This window comes from Leptopilina boulardi, unplaced genomic scaffold, assembly GCF_019393585.1.
Source record: "Leptopilina boulardi isolate dan_hultmark-lab unplaced genomic scaffold, ZJU_Lbou_2.1 LbouV2_386, whole genome shotgun sequence".
NCBI classification, from domain to species: Eukaryota; Metazoa; Arthropoda; class Insecta; order Hymenoptera; family Figitidae; genus Leptopilina; species Leptopilina boulardi.
The window spans coordinates 1,181,704-1,197,951 of NW_026137958.1; the positions used below are offsets into that span (position 1 = coordinate 1,181,704).

A 16,248-nucleotide genomic window follows, 5' to 3' on the forward strand; every position below is an offset into this window, starting at 1 on the left:
TGATAACAAAGCTTTTACCCATGTTTTACCACAGTGGTGTTTGCCAAAATTTTTAGATAAGTATATTCTTAAATACATATAAAAACTTTCGAGAAAAATATACACTAATAAAATTTAAAATTAAAAATAATAGGTTATCGGAATCATGATACATGCACTTTATTATTAAAATTGGTTAGTAGAAACAAGAAATTATGAAAAAAAATCAGTCAATTTTTTTCAGATTTTTTTTTCTTTTTCGAATATTAACTAAATAATTTTATACTTTTCAGATTTATTATAAAAAATTATTAAATGTTAATAATTTAATTTTATAATTGTTTGTTGAAATAAATGCTTTTTTAATGATAAATTATGAATTTATTTATTGAAAATTTTTTCGTTAACGCAATTTTTTACCTATTTTTGGATTTAAAAAAATTGAATAAAGACGAATATATTCGAATTTTAGTGTCGATTAATCGACTTCTTTTTACTGTTCTAGAAGATTCGATGGATTAATTGATATTCGATTACTTCATTTCGATTCCCATCCCTAACCGTTACCATAGCAATTATGAAAATCAACTTAGTTGATCTCTCTAGGAGGGAGGTTTCTTTGAGTATGAATGCGAATTGTGAAGTAAATTTAGAAAAATAGAAAGTAACAAAGTTTTTTAAAATTTTCATCAGATTTGATATGTTTGTTCTTTTCTTTTATAAGAAAATTTTTCATCTCTTTTTAAGACCCAATATTTTAGTGAATCTATATAATATAATTTAGAGGATGTCGCATGCAAGACATTGGAGATTATTAATTATTAGTAACGTATATTTAATTGATCGAATTGACTTAGCCTCAAAGTATTAATAGGCGGGCCATCGAGTCTGCCTATATAGTCGTTGACTTTATTAAGAGAATGCTTCTTAAGTGGTTTTAATTGGCGGAAGATGTAATTATAAGCTTATTATTACAACTTCTATTTGCTTTCTCGCTGTCTCAAGTTTATTCATAGATGTACTTTAAAATTTTGATAAGATTTTCTCTATTAACAAAATATATAATTTGAATAAAACAATTTATATATAAAAAAAATAAATTGTTCTTAAATTTAATCTCGTAATTACAGAAAATAAAATTTTCTACAAAAAGTAAAGTTTTTAAAAAAAAAAAAATACACCTCTCCAAACTGGATTTTAGTTATTTCAACGCAGATATTTGATATTTTAGTTTCCAGAGCTTTTTGCACTTCTTTCATTTTGTTTGTAGTTGTGTAGCCGAATAGAATCAGATTTCGAAAATAACATATGGAGTATCGAGTATTAAGCAAATATTGATGGGTAACAATTCGATTTATATATATATATATATAGAAAGGTTCGTCGTGACCGTAAACTAGAAATTTTATCGGAAGTCCAAAAAACCGCGAAAGAAAAATTTATTAACTGTAAATCCACCTATACCACTAATATACACGCAGTATGTATATATATATAAATGGGAAGCGGTGATTTTATTTTCGTGAAGATTTTTATTATGCGTCCGCAAAATCAGCAATAACTAAACCTTTCGCTATTGCTTGAACTCTCACACAGACACAAACATATATATACAAGGGGGTGAGTTGAAAGTGTGCCGTAAAGTAAAAGGGGTACACTTTTTATGCGGCTCTCGAGAAGTGAGACGTTGTAAATTCTACCATAAGACCGATAAGCGAGCGTAAAAAGTGAAATATCGATATTTTGTTTTACTCGGTTTACTCTAGAATTTTATTAATCAGCTCAACTCCCACGAAACATGTCTGAAAAAATAAAATTATTACCCCCTTACATCAATTTACAGGATAATAATGATAATTTAAAAAAAATTTAATTAATGTTGCAATTTTTTTTTTTACCTTTTATATGATTCGATAAAAATAAAACATAAAAATACTCATTAAAACTCATCCATCATAATAAAAAGTGTATCTCTAATTGACAATTTGTAAAAAAAAAAAATATATATTCCAAACTCCATTCCTTTATATATTGGATTCCAATCTGATTTTTCCACCAAAAACGAAATTTCACAATCTTTGTAGGGTAGTTACGGTCATTGCTCGTAAAAGCATCTTTCATATATAGCTGAGTGAAATTTTGTTTCCCACTACCCCAAAAAAAAAAAAAAAAAAAATTTTCCTATTTTACCCTTGATTGTATCACTCATAGAATAACAGTGTAGTTAAAAATTTCCAACTGGTTACGATGATGGGGTTTAGATTCAAGATTGAAATTTTCGATTTCCTAGGAACAGAAGGGTAAAGTACAAACTCGCACTTGTAATCGGAAGGTAGCATAACCATATGGAGTTATCAAATTGATCAAGCTAAAATAATCTGTGCGCCAGTTATGTGCCATAAACGCAGTGTATGAGCTGTATACCAAAGTCCGAAACCGTATAGTATATATATATATATATAAATATATATATCCATGGAGTCGCCCATCGCGAAGAACATTACATAACCCAGTGTCACGCGCAGAGCTTTACAGTTACCATCTCATTCCAGCTTTCCTCTTCCCTCTCTCTCAAACCTTTCATCTATAACCCTTCCCCTCATCTTTCTCTGACACTACACCCCTTTTAGCACGCATGACCTGTGCAATTTGTATCTGAATACATTTATATCTAACTCATTAAGTATTTTTCCAAATATGAATTTAGAAATAAAAATTACAGAAAGAATTTGTTTTGTTGCAGGAAAAGAAAGGTGGCAAACAACTTGATTCTACAAATATAAGGTAGGAACTTTTTTTATTCTAAAAATATTTCTTTATGCACTGAAAAAGCCAAGTCTGATCGGAATAATTTTAATTTGTTGTCAACTCGAAACATTTGTGATTTTTCGGAGGACATTCAATTGGTCAAAAACCCTAACAGCATCCGGATACGGATTCTGAAATGTTCGATGCTGTTAGGGACAAATCTGCTTTGTTAAAATTTAGTTTCTCAATATTTCTACTCTTTCCAGAACAATTTTACTGTTTTCACAACACAGAATTGTTAGAACAAATAATTTTTGTAGCGAGATTTAATTCTATATTAACAATTAAATTGTCAATTCCTTTTTCCTCGTGTAAGAATAGATTATAATATTGCCAGGAGAATTATAAGCGAATGTAATAATGATATTTTGGAAAAGATTTCAATGGGTTAGAGACGCTCACATCAGTGCCGAAGAGACACTGAACATCCGTAGGGTTCTGTCAGGTTACACTATATATAATGCAACTCGGGGACATAAACGTGTTTATGTGTTGTCATTGCGAGAGACCCCTGCTAGTGGGTTTAACTTTATCGGCCACCACTACCCGCAAATACTAGAAATACCACTGTCACCAATACCATCAGCACAACCAACTATATAACAGCACCACCCATATAATAATGGTCACCATATCTTCTTCCATTGAGCTAACTGAAAAGTTACGCTTGTGTGTGTGTATATATATATATAAAAAGCAATATTCTAAACTGATCATCTTCTCACAGTACACAAAAACCTATAAAATTATCTTTTGTCATGAAAAAAACATCTTTCTCTCTGCCATGAAGGTGATCTTTACTTTCTGCGGTAAAGAACTAATAATCCATTCTGAAGTAGTAACAAATATATATATTTTTTTAACATTCTAAAGAAGTAATAACAAAATATTACTTTATTTTATCGTTTTTAGAAAAAAAAAAAAGAACCTGTTGTGCCACAGGAAATGAATTTTTTTTTATGCAAAATGATTTATAGTTGAGAGCCATATATATAAAAATAGATTTTTTTTTGTTGAGAAAAATTTTGGTCTCGAAGAACCAGAAATAAAGAGCGGTATTTATTATTGTGAAATTATAATGTATAAGAGAAATTTGAGATTTTCGATTATAATATAATATTGTAAAACTTGTATGTATATATATATGCCATCTCATATATTGATGAGAGTGAGGACATGCATACCTATACAAATCTATGGGACATTTCTCTCCCACACGCATCGTCAGGGTGTTGTGGCAAGGAAGGGTTTAACGATTCGCGTAGCTGCGTCGATTTACGACCCCTAAAACACATCGAATGCGCTTTATATGTATGTAAATTAGGTCAGGCTGCTCTCCTCTATGCACAAGCATAGCGTTTCGCCATCCTACCAAACTCCAAACATATATCTATATTGCTATGAGCATGTACGAAGACCAGAGTAAAACTGAACTCAAAGCGAAATTACGACATTTTGGTCTATGGCCGTATATGTATAGGCATATACATGTTATGCAGCCTTCGAGAGAGGACGTGAGGTGCATAATGGCTTGCAGGTTCTCAAAGTATAAAATTCAATCCTTCAATGTCGATCAACACCTCTTCTATGTATCGCAATCTATTAGATCTATTATATATATATATTCTCTGAAAATTCAAATCTCTTCAATAATTTGGAAATTCTTATTCAAATGAGTTTGGTGACACAAAAAGATGATGAAAATTCAATATTCATTCATTCATTTAGAAAAATATTGACAACATTTTGAGAAAAGAATGTAGCAATTCTCCATATAAGGTGTTACATTTCCGCTTTTATTTTTAAGAATTGAAGAAACCCATATAGTAAAATTGGCAAATTATCTTAAGAGTTGCATTTTAGATTTATATATATAAATGTGTGTTTGAAAAAAGGAAAAAGATCGTCATGAATTTGTTGTGCGCGATGCGATAATGTTCCGCGGGATCATGAATTGCCAGGCGCGAACGTTTGCCTTTAAAGAAGAAACCAGCGAATTTTGATTTGCGAGCGTCGAATTGTCGGTAATTTTCAGTAATGGCTCGAACAAACCGTAAAGAAGATACCTCTCTCTGACGTACAAAGTAACCACTTTTCAAGCCACCGTATACCTTCCCAGTAACTTCATAAAAGCTCCCCCTCTTTACCCTTCCCTGACACATTCAGATGATTCCCTATAAAACAGTATATCTCAATTCCCAGGCGCAGTGCATACTCTCTTTCTCTTTACACAAACGGTGTTCTTTGAATATATATATATATATCTTTCCGAAAAATCAGTTCTTCATTTAATTATTTCCTTGTTTATTTTTATTTTTTATTCGAATCTTTCGATTCAATATATCTTTGTTTTTTATTCTAACCAAGAATCGTAAAAAATTTTATACAAGAAATAAAAATTTGGATCTAGAGGAAAGGATAAAATTTGTTGCAAATAAAATTTATCCTTAGGTGTAATAAATTTCGATGCTAATTGAAATGGAAATGTTTTTTTTTCAAGCTAAGGAGCTAAAAATTTGTTCATCTAATGGATTTTTCATTCTAAATAGCATATTTAAGTTCTTGAATTCTAAGTAATGGATTGGGTCATTTAGAATAAATTTTGGGTAGTAATGGATTGTACTCAGTTAAAATAGAGATTTTAGATTTATTTTTGTGTGGTAACAGATGGATTCCATTGTAAAATCATGTTTTGGATGATACAAACCTGATGATTTGTATATTGTCAAAATTTTAGCTAACCAAATGGATTGTACCAATTAAAATTTAGATTGCAGTATATCCAAAGCGGATTGTACCAATTAGAATCAAATTTTAAGGTGGTACAGATGATTTTAGAAAGTAATAGATTTTACTATAAATTCCGTATTAGTTAAAATTCCAATTTTTAAAATTAAATAATTTACTTTTTATGGTAACAAACATTATTCTAAAATAATGTTGTGGATGATACAACTCTGATGATTTCTATATCATCAAAATTTTAGCTAACCAAATGGATTACACCAATTAAAAATTTAGATTGCATTATCCGAAGCAGATTTTACCAATTAGAATCAAATTTTAATGTAGTACAGATGTTTTTAGAAAGTAATAGATTTTACTATAAATTCCGTATTAGTTAAAATTCCAATTTTTAAAATTAAATAATTTACTTTTTATGGTAACAAACATTATTCTAAAATAATGTTGTGGATGATACAAATCTGATGATTTCTATACCATAAAAATTTTAGCTAACCAAATGGATTGTACCAATTAAAAATTTAGATTGCATTATCCGAAGCAGATTTTACCAATTAGAATCAAATTTTAAGGTGGTACAGATGTTTTTAGAAAGTAATAGATTTTACTATAAATTCCGTATTAGTTAAAATTCCAATTTTTAAAATTAAATAATTTACTTTTTATGGTAACAAACATTATTCTAAAATAATGTTGTGGATGATACAAATCTGATGATTTCTATACCATAAAAATTTTAGCTAACCAAATGGATTGTACCAATTAAAAATTTAGATTGCATTATCCGAAGCAGATTTTACCAATTAGAATCAAATTTTAAGGTGGTACAGATGATTTTAGAAAGTAATAAATTTTACTATAAATTCCGTATTAGTTAAAATTCCAATTTTTAAAATTAAATAATTTACTTTTTATGGTAACAATCATTATTCTAAAATAATGTTGTGGATGATACAAATCTGATGATTTCTATATTATCAAAATTTTAGCTAACCAAATGGATTGTACCAATTAAAATTTAGATTGCATTATCCGAAGCAGATTGTACCAATTATCAAAATTTAAGGTTTTGTTTAAAGAATTGCATTCATTGACATTCAGAATCGCAGATGATTTTATAACAGATTTCACTAAACAATTCTGATCTAAAAACTATGTAAGATTATTAAATTTTAGATGCAGCACATTTGTACCATTTAAATTAGAAACAGATGACAACAAAATTTATAATTCAAAATGATGCCGAAATTTTTTTTGAAAAGAAGCGAAAAAGAAGGATGTAAAAAATACCTCAATACTAGTATATAATATTTGATATATATGATAAGGGTCAAAAAGGATGGGATATAATTTGAAATCGTCTAGGAGGCATCGTAAGATTGTATCGTATGAATTGCAGTTGGTTAATGATCCAGTACGAGGTGTTTGAAACCAGCGCCTATTTTGAGGGAGAGAGAGAGAGAAGAGGAGGAGGAGGATGATGATGCATATATATACAATATACATTCCCCTATCGTTGAATAAGTGAGGAAGCTTTATGATCACCCGGTACAACTTGAACGGAATGGCGCGTTCAAGTTGAAAGCTTGAGCGCCGCTGCCGCACAACGTAGGTTGCAGTTTGAACTATAAAACGACGAAAATTATGGCCGCGGATTGCAATATTATGAGGCTATATTCGCACGTTTAATGATCGAAGCTACCGGGCAGGGACGCGCGTTGAAATATTGTCCGAAAATGCAGAGGAACCCTATATCCCGTATATATAACCTTTGGGAACTATTGACCAACCGGTCGTATAACTACATAGCAAGATTTGCAGGAATGATCCCAAAAATTCTTTTTTTTTTCTTTTTAGATCCCACCATGCTACAAATCAAGTATTTCAATTTTAATACTGTTGTTGTGCATTGGTATTCAAAATTTGTTTTATTAAATAAAAAATTTTCTCATAAAATTGTAATACTTTAAAAATAATATTTTGTGTCACAAAAAAGCAAAAGGCTGCATTAAAAATCTTGCAGAAAATAAGATTTACTTTTTACTATCGACATTTTTATTATTTCAAAATTAGGATAATTATCAAAAATTGTTGGATAGAAAAATAATTATAATAATCGTGAATAATTTACATTTTTTTGGAAGAAAAAAAATGGGTATCATTTAAAAGATATAAAAGAAACGATGAGGAATATTTGAAAAGAATGGACGAGTGGACTGATTTGTGTTCGATGTATATAATCACTTGAAACAATAGAATTGTATAGGTTTATTTAGGTACTGGTGCACTGTTTCGACGAAGACAAGGCTTATAACGACCAGGATCATAATATAATACTTTTCGCATCAGGATGCGGGAAGAATATCAAATTCCTCCTTTACAGAGAGATTTTTTTTTTTTTTTTTTTTATTCATAATATTTTTATACAAACGCTTGTCTTAAATATTTAAAATTTTAAGAAAAAGAAAATGATTTTTAATTATTAATCTTATTTAATCAATTATTTATTAATATATTTCATTTTACTTTTTATAAAACTATATTTAAAAGTAGATCATCATTTATCAATTACTTAAAGGAATTTAAATATAGATAATTGAATTATTTTATTATTACAATGTTCTACTTCATCACCTGAATTTAAAGATATAATGACAGAATGATTTCTTCGATTCTTAAAATAAATGTCAGCGAAAATAATTTTATAATTTATAATTTAAAACAGTTGATCATCGTTTATTTTTTGATATTGGATAAAATATTTACATTATCGATAAGTATACGACAATACTTGAAATTGCCATTTTCTAACTGGAGAATTATATTTATCGTAAAAATACATTTTTTTTTTGTATATTTTTAATTAATAAAAGTTGGCTACTCATCGATAATTTCTAAATACATTGTGTGCGCTGATGTTTTTTTCTGCAAAGAGCACACACGCAACCAACAACTTTGTATGAACATTAATTAGCAACAAAACTCGTCGCGGCGAACAACAGTGTTTAAGGTATACAGCATATATATATACATATATGACGGGATGAAAAGAGAAAGGAAAACATTTAGGGCCAAGAATTAAAGGGAGAAGCAAAACTTGGGGTTTATACTTCTGAGAAGATGCTCGTAAAGACGCATGCTACCACTGAGTCTGTTATTATCCGAGCAGAAGCGCGACTTAAAACGGGGCAAGGCCCAGAAGCGACGTTTGGATCCTGGGTTATAATCGTGCAACCCATTGCCTTTTCAGTCTTTTACCCGATCCCACTAATCTTTCAACTCCAAACATGAGTGTATTCGATGCCTGCGCGAACTGGACGCATATTTTTTGACTTTTACGCGACGCTTATATTCCTTTCATGGTAACGTTGTTTTAAGACCACATCTCTTTCTTTTGAAAAATAGTATGGGACATGAATTATGACATTAGATGGTTTTACAGTCTTCAAATACTATATTATATTTTATTACTGTAAAAAAAAAAGCAAACGCATAAATGGATGAGAAAATAAGATATGCAAGGATGATCTTTTTCATAATCTAATTTTTGGTTTTAATTTTTCAATCTTTAAAATTATTATTAATAGATTCTGATACTCTTGGGAATGGAAGAAAAAGAATTGTTTGTTAATATAGAACTAAATCTAGTATGTTGTTGACATTTTTTTGTCTAAATTTAAAATTTTGATAATAGCACGGAGAAAAATTGTTATATTTACTAAATCTGTAACTAACAAACTTTGGTCGTTACAAAAAATCTGGGGGTCAATTACGTAACTTTTTCCGGATTCCATATTTCACATTCCGTATTCCGGAATCCACTTTTCACAAATCCGAATTTCAAATTCTGGATCCAACTTTTCACATTCCGTATTTCATATTTTGGATTCCATATTCTGGATCTCACATTCTGGATTCCACTTTTCAAAATCCGTATTCAGGATACCACTTTTCACATTCCGTATTCCGGAATCCACTTTTCACAAATTCCAATTCCAAATTCCGGACCCCACTTTTCATATTCCGTATTTCACATTTCGGATTCCATATTCTGGATCCCACATTCCGGGTTCCACTTTTTAAAATCCGTATTCAGGATACCACTTTTCACATTCCGTATTCCGGAATCCACTTTTCACAAATCCGAATTCCAAATTCCGGATCCCACTTTTCACATTCCGTATTTCACATTTCGGATTCCATATTCTGGATCCCACATTCCGAATTCCATTTTCAAATTCCGTATTCAGGATACCACTTTTCACTTTCCGAATTCCACATTCCGGATTACACCTCACACATTTCGGATTACACATTCCGAATCCAACATTTCACATTCCGTATTCCATATTTCGATTTTCACATTCCGGACTTAACTTTCAGATTGTGTAATATGGAATCCGGAATTTTGAAAGTGGAATCCGAAATGTGAATTCCGGAATACGAAATGTAAAAAGTTGAATCCGGAATATGAAAAGTGGAATACGGAATGTGGAATCCGAAATATGAAAAGTGGGATCCGGAATATGGAATCCCTAATACGGAATTTTGAAAGTGGGATCCGGAATTTGGAATACGAAATGTGGGATCCGGAATTCTGAATGTGGAATCCAGAATCTAAAATACGGAATTTGGAAAGAGGAATTCGGAATGTGAAATTTGAAAAGTGGAATGCGAAATGTGAAAAGTGCGATTCTGAATGTGGAATCCCGAAAAGGGAATTTTGAAAGTGTGATCCGGAATGTGGAATACGGAATGTGGGAACCGGAAACAGTTATACGTAATTGACCCCCTGTATTGCACTAATAATATATTTGTTACTACAACAAACTTTTGTTGCAACAAATTTGTGTAACAAATGTATTGTTAGTATTACTAAGGAATTTGTTAATACAACAATACAGATTTGTTGTAAAAACAAAATTTGTTAGTCCCAGATTTACTAAGTACAATTAATTTTTCTCCGTGTGTAAAACCACATCTTTAGAAAGATTTATTAAAAGGAGAAAGTGAATTCCAAATAAAAAAAATAATCTATTATTCCAGTCGATTAGTCCTTGTTACATAATTCATAATATCCATGAGAACACGTCTTTTCATCGACTTATTTTTCCGGAAGGAAAAAAGATTGTCCGTGAAAAGAAATCCAATAAAAATCAGTGCGTACGATAATAGGTTAAGTGGGATCGCTAACTGTGGTAAGCAAAAAAAAAAAAAAAAAAGAGGAAAAGAAAAAAGAGAGAGAAAGGAAAAAAAAGTGACGGGAGTCCCGTGCGAAGGCAATCCCGAGGGGACGGAAAATTTTTACGCAGAGATTATCAGGAAGCGAAGCGAGCCGTCCATGAATACGGAGATCCTCCGATAAAAGGATAAAAAGTACCGTCGATGCTATGAGAGGAAGGTGGTGTGGAGAAAGAGAGCGCTTAAGAGAAAGCGAAAGAGTTGGTAACCCAGTGTACAGTCGACCACGGATGAGGTACCAACGGATGGAGAGGCAACACTTTGTAGTTTTAATCGATCCAGTGGGATGAGAAGAGAAAGACGAAGCCCACCCTCAATAGAGTGAGAGAGAAAGAGCAAAAGGAAAGTGTAAGAGAGATGGGAAATTGCGACGAGGGAACCACTACCAAGCGAACAAGTGCGATAGGAAAAGGTTTTGAATTGGATGGTATGAGAGAGGTCGGGTGGTGTTGTGCTGCTGGCTTCGAGAAAGAGAGCGAGACTGATTTGAAAATTGTGAGGAAAAAGTGAGAAAGAAATATATAGCTAAAGGGAGAGTTCATAGAGAGAAAGAGAGAGAGAGAACCATATCTAGTCGACTCCTACAACTTCAAACTATATACCAGCTGGCTACACTCCTGCGCTCAACGAACTCGAGGGGGTTGAGAGTTTATATGTGAGAAACCTCGTGGACCTTCGAGAGCAAGAAGGACAAGTGTATCCCATTCATTCGTTCGTTTCTATGTTTCGAATGAAAGGCTTTTCACACCATAATCCGATCGTTTACACCCGATTTCTCACTCTTCTTTACTTTGCACTTGAACTTTCTATTTCTGATTCTTCCTGTTAGGATCTGATACTACAATTTCTGTAAGTCAATCTTACAGAATGTCAAATTACTATTGACTTATTGAAAATCTTGTTATCTCATTCAATTATTTTACATTTTTTTTCTCTCAATTGGAATTCGTTTTTTTTTTTTTACAAATGAAAGACAATTAAAATTGAGAAAACTATAAATATATAAAGAAATTGTTATTATGTTGAAGATAAAGTTAAATTATGTTTTTGATATTGAATTGAGTTATAACTATATAATTTGTCGATTCGTAACACATACGATAAAACATGAGGGAGCAGTGAAAAACAAAATTCTACAAATCGGAGAGTTACTTAAACTAACTTGGCTGGCAACGACCACCCGAAACTCAACAGGGGATGTAAAATTGTAAGGGTCGAGCTTGGCGTTAGGGAAATTGAAGGGGGTGTATTAAAACACAAAGGGTGCTGACAGTATCAATGGCGTCGCGACATGGGGATCAAGGGAAACAACTCAAATTATTCAAAGTCGCAATCTTTCTTGTCGCCAATGTATTTAATTGTTCCTGTGATTTACAAAATCAAAGGACATACAGGTTTCAAAATTTATCGCATTTATCTTCTTGATACAGACAAGGGAGAGTTAAATTATTTATATTTCGTTTTAGAATCTGTAAATACATCAAAATTTTTAGTTTCTTTTATATATTAAAATCTGATGATTTAGATAGGAGAATCAAGATACGTCATTAGTGATTATTATAAATATTAATGTTGGATCATTTAGAATTTTGATTACATTTACAAATTATTAGAGCTGTGCAAGTTTTTAAAATTCGTACCGCTCCATAAGAATTAACAAAATTCGAACTTTTGCACAGCTCTACAAATTATATAAATGATGCAATCCGTTACCATGAGCTAAATTATAAATGGTATTCAGTATAAATTAGGAATTATGTACAATCTGTTACGTGTCATCTGTAGATAAGATTTTTAAGGGTATGATGAATTGGTGTAGTCCATTTGGTACATAATCTGTTTAGGTTCTAAATGGTTGTATCTATTGGCATCTGGAAATTTATTAGTAGGTACAAAGATATCTTTTTTTTCTTTATGGTGTAAGCTGTCGTATCATCTGCAGTTTGCAGATTTTGGTCGCGGTGTAATATTATCTGTAAGGGATTAGAAATTTCTTCAATTGTTTTTTATCTGCATCATCAGTATTGAAGTTCATCTTCTGTTCCGTTATGTTGAAGTAATTGTATTAAATTTAACAAATCTTTAACGTAAAATGATTTGATGAAAATTTATCGAAGGGTAGAGTTGCGCTCACGACGTCAAAATCTCCACTTTTGTATACTTGAAGAACGCACATTTGGAAGCAAAAATTTATAAATTAATTTATCAAATGTATAATTCTAGCTATATATATATACTAGCTACTCCTACCAATATATAGCTACATAAAAAGTTATTTACAAAATAAGAAACATTGCAGAAAATTGTTTAAATTAAGGAAAGATAAAAGGAGAATCTTATTTTTGCTCTAGTTTTGAATTCATAGCGAGTATTTAAATAAATATTCTTTGTAAACATTTTCGTTGTTCTGGCACAAAAAAAGAACAAGAAGAAGAAGAAGTCTTGATAGAAATAAGAAGAAGAAATATATATATATCGAAAAGAAAAACATTCTCTATATAAAATTGCATGTCATCACGATTCTTCGGATATGAATTTATAGAGAAAGGTTTTTATTTCCATGGATCATTTCAAGGACGTTTGATTAACTAATATCTGTTATTTTAAGACTACAACCAGATGAAAATTATATCTTCTTCTAATATATCATTTTTAAAATTCTTCGCATACTCTCTAAATTTGAATCAGCGATAAGTATACCATTGGTATCAATCAGCGGATAGCTGAAAAATCAGTGAAATTCCACTAATTCATTAGTGCATATAAATTGATTAGAATCAGTGGTATACTATGAGAATCAGCGAGTTTCCGCTGATTAAAATTTAGAGAGTACTTTCTGAAAACAATTTATTCGGCCAATAATTATACAATTTCTTCAAAGAAGAATATTGAATAGTGGAACAATAAATATGCTCGCTAGGGGTTGAAGTGGACTATATATGCTAATAATATTCCACCCTAACGCTTCTATAATATGAGTATATGTACTTCGCGAGGTGGTTGAATAAAAATAATAAACAATTTTCAGTAAAATTATGGTTATTCCAAGAATGAAAAGCGTTTTCTCAAGATGAAAAGTGACTTTTAAAGAGCTACCCCTCACCCTTTGATAAGAATGACCTCTTTGGAGACATTTTCCATAAGGGTTATATATATATATATACATATATATATATCTTCTCTTCTCTCTGCAGTTGGCGACCCAATCGCTCCTGATCCCCACCCTCAGGTTTCTGCCTCAACCCCTATCTGATTTGCATCACGGTTACGAGCTCGTTCGGTCTCGTTGAAGGGGGGTTTGGGTAGGTATATTACAGCGGGGGTTCCCCGCGTGTACCACCCCCAGCACACGGAGGCAGCTCGGACACTCATAACAATCATAACAACGGTATCTCGCGACTGACTCGCGGCCCACCTCCGCGCATTGGTACCGCCCCAGTAACGCCTCTGATCCCCCACTGTGTTCACAACACAGGCGCGGCGTGTGTTAAATCAAAGGGTTCACCAGCTTCCCGCCGCGCAACTTTCAGCCACTACGCAGCCAGCCTGCGGATCGCGAGGTCTATATCAGGCGAGACTCGAGTTTATCGCGTTTCCTTTCATTCAGTGGAGGAAAAAAAAAAGAACCCGGTACAACGTGGCATCCATGCCGGCTTCATTTTCATCAATAAATTTCAATCTTTATCATTAAGATTGATTAATTAAAATTGATATTTCACTGGAATAACATTGTGTGCAATAGTTGAAAGTGACATTTACGAAAAATTTGAAAAAAATAAGTGAACAAGTGATTAGTGCCATTTTTCGATAACTTACTGAATTAAATATTATTAATATTACTTTTAAAAATCAATAGAACTAGAAAAAAAATACTTTTTTTCGAAGTGATTAAAATGTTTTGTCAGTGAAGAAAAAGAAGTTACAAGACTGGCACTAATAAACTGCTAATTATCTCAGTGTGGAGCGTGGTAATTGTCGAGCGTGCGTCCACGTGATCCAGAGTAGAGGATACGTCAGAGAGTAGAAATTACAACGTTGAGCATCACACACAAATAGAATAATTAAAAGTCCATTATAAAGACTCGCGAATCCTTCAAGGAGAACGATTTTGCATCATAATAATAATAATAATAGAGAAGGAGAAAAAAGACTTACATATATATATATATATATGTAATATCTGTATGTGTAATAGTAGTGAATGAAATTCATAAGTGCATCACTTTTAAACTCTCTTGATATCCTCAATTTTCTTTATCAATTGCAATTAACCGTTTGCTTCTTAATCACTCTTAATTACTTGTAATTATCCCGTTGTTGTTAATTAAGTAGGCTGATGTCATTCAGACATTTCATTTGATCTTTCAAAGAGAGGAGAGAACTTTTTATAAAAGATTGCGATTCGTATAAATAATTTAAAAAAAAAAAAGGAGACATAAAAATAGACGACTGCGTGTTCCAAGTGCTTTGTGTTTCCGTAAATAGAAACTTCACGAAAAGAACGTGATTTCATTGGCAGATTCGTTTTTTCATTTCTCAAAGCTGATAAATTATTCCCAAGAGTGTTACAACGTCAGAAAAACGTCGCTCTATATACATCAATCACGGATACCCTCAGGTGAGTTGTCTCACCCCCTTTAAAAAATATATATATATATATTGCTATTAAGCAGTTAATTCTGCTGTAATATGATAAGGTTATATTGCATGTGTTCGATCGACCGAATCTTGTTGCAATCCAATATATATATATAGAGAATTTAATTCCGTTATTCATTTTTCTTTGTTTTTATTATCTTATTGGTATAGCTCGTTTTGAAAAATTTATATAATTTTTTTTTTTGTAATAAACTAATTTTAGTATTTTTGTTTAAAAAAAAAAGCAGTGACACATTGTAAATCACTAACGACATGGAAAGATATAAATTAATTGGAAAATTTCATTTCGACATTTACATTGGCAAAATTGATTGTGTACATTGTCGCGGGAGAGAGAGAGGAATGGAGAAGACATTGATTGTCTTTTTGTCCAAGAATATAATATAACCAACAAACCTATATTACGAAAATGTCACAATGCTATTTTTGGAAATTGGGGCTAATTCGTGTATTTTAACTTATAACGCACTATACATTTCAGATATTGATTATATTTGACGTAAATAGAATTTTAATTATAAAGATGTGGAAAAAAAAATAAGATTTTATATTATATAATTAACTTATTATTATCTGATAAATTATAATTGAAGAATATTATAATTGCGTTCGCGGGGAAATTAATTAATATACCGGGATCTTGATGAAAAATTTTTAAAATTGATTTTTTTAAAATTATTTTTTTGTGACAAAAATATATAATATATATATATTGTGAAAAAAGTCGACGGAATCCCAACGGCTCGATGAGGCGCAGGTTCGCCCGGTGATTATCGCCGGCTGGGTACGATTAAGTTAATCTTGGTAATTAAGAAA

The 16,248-nt window shown here is 31.4% G+C and overlaps 1 protein-coding gene across 4 annotated transcripts in view; it reads left to right on the plus strand.

The window, feature by feature from the left end:
* Positions 1-2,704: 2,704 nt before the first annotated feature.
* The window catches only part of LOC127288403 (POU domain, class 6, transcription factor 1), a 164,741-nt gene continuing 151,197 nt past the window's right edge, over positions 2,705-16,248 (plus strand). For 3 of the 4 annotated variants that reach the window (XM_051315819.1, XM_051315816.1, XM_051315818.1), the window contains exon 1: positions 14,318-15,391. The gene's annotated coding sequence lies outside the window, so the exon portion shown is untranslated. Of the gene's footprint in view, positions 2,764-14,317; positions 15,392-16,248 lie in introns of those variants that run through there. The other variant, XM_051315817.1, reaches the window with a different exon arrangement.